This window comes from Mobula birostris, chromosome 20 (genome assembly GCF_030028105.1).
Source record: "Mobula birostris isolate sMobBir1 chromosome 20, sMobBir1.hap1, whole genome shotgun sequence".
NCBI classification, from domain to species: Eukaryota; Metazoa; Chordata; class Chondrichthyes; order Myliobatiformes; family Myliobatidae; genus Mobula; species Mobula birostris.
In genome coordinates, this window is record NC_092389.1 from 55,800,468 (window position 1) to 55,807,232 (window position 6,765).

At 46.7% G+C, this 6,765-nt stretch overlaps 1 pseudogene; it reads left to right on the forward strand.

The window, feature by feature from the left end:
- The first annotated feature begins 1,450 nt into the window (after positions 1–1,450).
- Positions 1,451–5,818, forward strand: LOC140185464 (probable G-protein coupled receptor 139; annotated as a pseudogene).
- The last annotated feature ends 947 nt before the right edge of the window (positions 5,819–6,765 follow it).

The window sequence follows — 6,765 nt, forward strand, 5'->3', positions numbered from 1 at the left end:
TATGAAAAACCAAGTTTCTTTATGTCTCGGGGTAAAAAGTTACTGTCTTCCGATGATGGGTAAAGTTCAGTTCAGTTCATGGTATTTAGCTCAGTAGCGTGGGGTCGGGGAGGAGAGAGAGCGAGAGAGAGAGAGAGAGAGAGAGAGAGAGAGAGAGAGAGAGAGAGGGTGGGGGGAGGGGAGGGAGTTGAATCTTCAGGTGAGCTGATGCCGTCGATCTTCTCGTCGTCCGCCGAAATCCTTCACAAGTCACCGACTGTGACTGTAACAAGGGGGGACCGGTTTTCTGTGGTGGAGCTATCACCTCGGCAAGGGTGGACACATAGAGAACTCCCCACCAGTCAACCCCTTCTCCTTCACTGGAAGAGCAATTAGGTCGATTCGCCTGATCGATCCTCCAAAACCCACTTTCTCTGCGGGCACAGCAATGCTCATTCAGTGTCCAGATCATGTGTCTGAGGTCTATATCATCTGACCTCCTACTTATCTCACCGTGCTGAGCATCACCCGTCATTCAAAGAGTCCCTGCTTCCTTTGTCTGTGAAGAAATGCAAGCAGGCAACAAGTCCTTGAAAGTCACATCAATAATGTGCTGTCGGTCACCATAGCAACTTTCCAGCTGCTCGGTGCTATCTCCAAAGTAGAAATCCAAAGTTACCTCCCGTGTCTTAACGTGGCAGTCCAACCGTTAATCTTCTTCTCTCTCTCTCTTCAAAACAATCATCGGTGATCAATAACTCTCTCTCTCTCTTCAAACAGTTAATGGGGGCACTCCAGAATACCCTCACAGTGCACACACATTTGCAGATACGCTCAGATTTAGGAATCCCGGTGGATTTGGAGATGTGCCGAATCTCAACGTTGTTTCATTGATACAGACTTTAATATTAAATGCAACTTGGACCTTGGCCTCGGTTCTTACCATTTTTTTGGTGTGGAGGCAGATATTTTGTGAACTGCACGAAATGATTCTTGCTCTGAGATAATCTAATGTGCATGTGAGTGTGCCGGCAGGTTCGGGGTGCACAAACATTTCGGGGTGCAGGCAGATTTGTAGAGTGCGCTGATTTAAGGGGGTTTTGGCGAATATGGACGTGCACAGGGAATTGCTGCTGTGTGCAGAAATGGAGATTTGTCAGTGAATATGGAGGTGTCGGTAGATTTGGGGGCACCCATTGAAACGGGGGTGAAGATGGGTTTGGGGAGGTGCACAAGTTTGGGAATGTCAGCGGATTTGGGGTTGCACAGACAATTTTGGTAGTTCATGGATTTGGTTCAGTCAACATTTTTCAGAAAAGCTATCTCCCACGAATGTTCTAAATATTAAATCGTTAATTTCATCACAATCTGACACCGCGGGGATTACACCTGTCTGATGTAATCGGTTTGTGAATAATTTAAAAACCTTTATTTTTAAATTTGTTGATGTCAGTCCCCGTGGAGCCGCTAAATGGTATTAAAACCATGTGCTGCCTCAACATTTCATTCCGAGAAATCGCCTGGAGCACAGAGGGACAAATCACTGGACAGAGAAATGTCTGCAATGTTGGATAGGTACAAAAGTGTGGAGAAAATATTGTACTTGTTGATTGCCGTCATTGGAGTTCCCGGTGGGTGAGCAGAAGAATTAATATTTTTGCTGTTTCTGTGTGTTAACCGGTGTTAAGCTATTTATGATCATTTGACAAGCTTCTATCTTGATGATCATTAAGAGAAAAATATCCGTCAGAGATATCGATCCTGTCAGTTCAACACTCTGATCTTTTCATATTTAATAACAAGCGGAACTAAACTTCTGTCTCTCCCCTAACTCATGGGATCGACTCTAATGTTATTATTGCCGTGAATGAGACCTTGTCCTGCGTTGCTCCAGTGCTGTGGACGAGCAGCTCTCCGGGAGGCTGTGACTGGGAGGAATTAAATGGGACTCTCTACAGAGTTGTCCCAATGGTAGGGGCAGGCGGCTCTCCGGGAAGGTGTGACTGGGAGGAAGTAAATGGGACCCTCTACAGAGTTGTCCCTGTGGTGGGGGTAGGCGGCTCTCCGGGAAGGTGAGACTGGCAAGTTTTAATGGGAATTTGTCGTGATTTTCCCCGGTGTTGGGAAGGTGTGATTGGGAGGGTGTTGATGGGAATTTGTCCAGAGTTATCCGAGTGGTGGGGGCAGGCGGCTCTCCGGGAAGGTGTGATTGGGAGGGTGTTGATGGGAATTTGTCCAGAGTTGTCCCAGTGGTGGCGGAAGGCGGCTCTCCGGGAAGGTGTGACTGGGAGGGTGCTGACGGGAACTTGTCCAGAGTTATCCCAGTGGTGGGGGCAGGCGGCTCTCCAGGAAGGTGTGACTGGGAGGTTTTCATGAGAAGTTGTCGTGATTTTTCCCGGCGTTGGGGAGAGGCATCTCTCTGGGAAGGTGTGACTAGGAGGGATTTACATTGCGAAGTTCACCGTTTCTGAGTTATTGATCAGATAGAACCCCAGGTCCTGTGGTTTTATGTCTTCCTCTGAAGTCTCTCAGTCGGATCCTACTGACTGTTGGTCAATAATCTGGGTCTGATCACCTGCACCAGTGTCCGCGGATCTGTTGCTGTGTATTATCGAATTGAACTGCGCTGTAGATTTAATCCATTAAAGTAACAACTCAGCCTTAGGTTACTAACTTGTTTCTGCTTTCTCTCTGAGACGCGTCGTAAATCGGGGCATCGTTTCGTCCTGACGGAGGGTCTCGGTCCAAAACGACGGCCTGTTGAATGTCAGGGATGCAGCTCTCCGCGAAGGTGTGACTGCAAGAGTTTTAACTGGACTTTGTCCAGTTCTGTCCCAGTACTGGGGACAGGCAGCTATCCAGGAAAAGTTGACTGGGTGGGGTTTACATTGTAAAGTTCTCTGTTTCTGAGTTAGTGATCAGAGAGAATCCCTGGTCCTGTGTTTCAGGTCTGCCTGTAGAGACTGTCACAGTCGGATCCCACTGCCTGTTGGTCAAAAATTGGGTCAGATCAGCTGAACCAATCTGCCAACGTGTGTTATTGAACTGATCTGTAGAATTAATCCATTAACGGAGCCACTCAGCCTCAGGTTGCTACGTTGTTCCTGTTTTCCCTCTGAGACCCGTCGTAAGTTGACGAGGGTAAAGCAGTGGAAGTTGTCTCTATGCATTTCAGTCAGGCCTTTGACATGGTTCCACACGGAAGGTTAGTTAGGAAGGTTCAATCGTTAGGTATTAATATTGAAGGAGTAAAATGGATTCAGCAGTGGCTGGATGGGAGACGCCAGAGAGTGTGTTCGATTACTGTTTGTCAGATTGGAGGCCGGTGACTAGTGATGTGTCTCAGGGATCTGTGCAGGGTCCAATGCTGTTTGTCATATACATTAATGATCTGGATGATGGGGTGGTAAATTGGATGAGTAAGTATGCAGAAGATACTAAGATAGGTGGAGTTCTGCATAATGAAGTAGGTTTTCAAAGCATGCAGAGAGATTTAGGCCAGTTAGAAGAGTGGGCTGAAAGATAGCAGATGGAGTTTAATGCTGGTAAATGTGAGGTGCTACATTTTAGTAGGACTCATCAAAATAGGACACACATGGTAAATGGTAGGGCATTGAAGAATGCAGTAGAATAGAGGTATCTAGGAATAATGGTGCATAGTTTCCTGAAGGTGGAATCTCATGTGGATAGGGCGGTGAAGAAAGCTTCTGGTATGCTGTCCTTTATAAATCAGAGCATTGAGTACAGGAGTTGAAACTGTACAAGGCATTGGTCAGGCCAAATTTGGAGAGTTGTGTACAGTTCTGGTCACCGAATTACAGGAAAGAAGTCAGCAAAATTGAGAGAGTACAAAGAAGATTTACTATAATGTTAACTGGGTTTCATCACCTAACTTACAGAGAAGGGTTGGACAAGTTGGGTCTTTATTCTTTGGATCCTAGAAGGTTGAGGGGGGACTTAATAGAGATATTTAAAATTTTGTGGGAGATAGATAGAGTTGACGTGGATAGGCTTTTTCCATTGAGAGTGGGGGAGATTCAAACAAGAGGACATGAGTTGAGAGTTAAAGGGCAAACATTTAGGGGTAACATGAGGAAAAACTTCTTTACTCAGAGAGTGGCAGCTGTGTGGAACAAGCTTCCAGCAGAAGTGGTTGAGGCAGGTTCGATGTTGTTATTTAAAGTTAAATTGCACAGCTATATGGACAGGAAATGAATGGAGGGTTTTGGGCTGAGTGCAGGTCTGTGGGACTAGGTGAGAGTAAGAGTTCGGCACGGACTAGAAGAACCGGGATGGCCTGTTTCCGTGCTGTAATTGTTATATTGTTATATAAATCCGTGCACTGCTTCGTGCTCAATAAGGATCTCGGCCCGAAAGGACGGTTTGTAAAATTCCACGGATGCAGCTTCACCAGCTGAGTCCCTCCAGTATTTGATGTGCGCTGCTCTTGTATGCATTCGTGGCCGCATCAGATGCTGAGTTTCCAGAGGCCTGGCCAATCAGGGGTAAATCAGTGAAACTGGCCCCGTTAACGACCGGAATCGGAATGATCGTTGTTGTTCATACAGCTCGTTTTTATCGCCTAGGATTGCTCACTCATCGTCTTATCCCCACACTGAGGAAAGCAGGTCAGAGACAGTGTGACCAGTGTCTGATTTACATTAGCAGCCGTTCATAGACTCCAGCACTCCTGATCTTTAGCTGAAACCCGGTCTCGTGTTAATTCCCGGACAATGTGTTCAGTAACGCCCAGTGTCTGTTCTCTCCCTCTCTCTCTCCCTCTCTCCCTCTCTCTCTCTCACCCCTCTCTCTCTGTCTCTCTCTCTCTCTTTCTCTCCTTCTCTCTCTCTCCCTCTCTTTCTCTGCCTCTCTCTCTCTCGCTCTCTCACCCCTCTCTCTGTCTCTATCTATCTCTCCCCCTCCCTCCCTCCCTCCAGTGAACTTAGCGGCGATTGTGATCCTGTCCCGGGGAAAGTGCGGCCTCTCTGTCTGCACTACTCGCTACCTGGTGGCCATGGCAGGGGCTGACTTACTGGCCGTTGTCACCAATGTAATTTTATATCGAATCAGAACGTTTTACTTCCGGAGGAGTTTTCTGAGCATCACCCCTGTGTGCAGTGTTATCGATGTACTGATGTTCACAGCCACAGACTGTTCTGTCTGGTTCACCGTCACTTTCACCTTTGATCGGTTTGTTGCCATTTGCTGCCAGAAGCTGAAAACAAAATATTGCACCGGGAAAACTGCGGCTGTGGTTCTAACAACAACCGGCGTACTGTTCTGTCTGAAAAATATTCCCCGGTACTTCACACGGGAACCCTGGGTGATTATCAACGATATCCCGTGGTTCTGTAAACCCGTGAACAATTATCTCACTGACCCCGGGTGGGTAGGATATGACTGGCTCGATACGGTTTTAACTCCGTCCCTCCCTTTCGCTGGGATCCTGCTGCTCAACGCTCTGACAGTCAGGCACATTATAGTGGCCAGTCGGGTCCGTAAGGGGCTGAAGGGTCAGAGCAAGGGGGAGAACCGCGGTGACCCGGAGATGGAGAGCAGGAGGAGGTCTGTGGTTTTACTCTTCACCCTCTCCGGCAGCTTCATCCTCCTGTGGATGACGAACGTTGTAAATGTCATATGTTATCAGGTCTCAGGATACGATTTCAATGATTCTGAATGGATCTTTTACTACGTCGGTGTTTTGCTGAAGAATTTTAGCTGCTGCACGAACACATTTATTTACGCGGTGACTCAGTCGAAATTCAGGGAGCAGATAATCAGAGCGCTGAAATATCCGGTCACCTCGGTGCTACAGTTCATTAATAAAGCCGCGTCCTGAGCACAAGCCGAAAGCGGCGGCAATTTCTCCAGTGCAGACGCCAGCTCCTCACATTCACCGCCTGATCTCCCAGCTGTTTGTTCCCGGGCTGATTGTCCCAACGACGGACAGCTCCGAAATATTAGCATAGTGCGTGTGGTCGGGGTGGGCAAGCAAATTCTTGGAGTCTCAGTACATCATTGGACCCTCCAGATGTCAATCAAAGAACTCCGGATTGCGGGACACCCATTGGTCTGTTGATTTCTTCATGAATTTATATTCCCGCCCAGTAGCCTCGCAGTCTGTTCACACGTCTGATGCTGGTTTGCTGTTCCAATGTCAATCACACCAGTCTCTGCAGTCCCCTTCAATGATTGGCTAACGTGAAAAAAGGCGGTGTTTGGGTAAATGACGGTCGAAACTCCAACTTTAAGGCAAATTTCGCTGCCATCTGGAGCAGAGTGTGTTGCAGACAATTGGGAATTAATACCCTCACTGCCTCTTCTATCTAACGCTCTATTATCCCATAAAACCCTATAGATTATACTTAATTAAACACAGTACCGTGAATTAAATTAAATTCACTCCCATTGAAAGATTTTAAATGAAAGCTATCAACCCCCAAAGATTATAATTAAGCCTGCATTTGATTTCTTTTTACCCGATATGCTTCTTATCAGAAGACTGATACTTCTTAACTTTCCTAAACAACTTATTTTCCTCCCCAAATGCCTCTGCATACTTCTCAGTCCACCATGCTACATCCTTTCTCCTATAAATGCTCTTTTTCACAGCAATCACTTTCAAAGCTGTTTGATGAATAATGTGACAGAACGTTTCATTACAAAAACCCACGTCATCCTCTCCACATTCAGCCCTGGCAGACGCTCATCACATAAAACATTAAACCACTTTCATTCCTGTTGAATCAAATATTTCTGCTACAGCTGTGACATATATTTCATTCA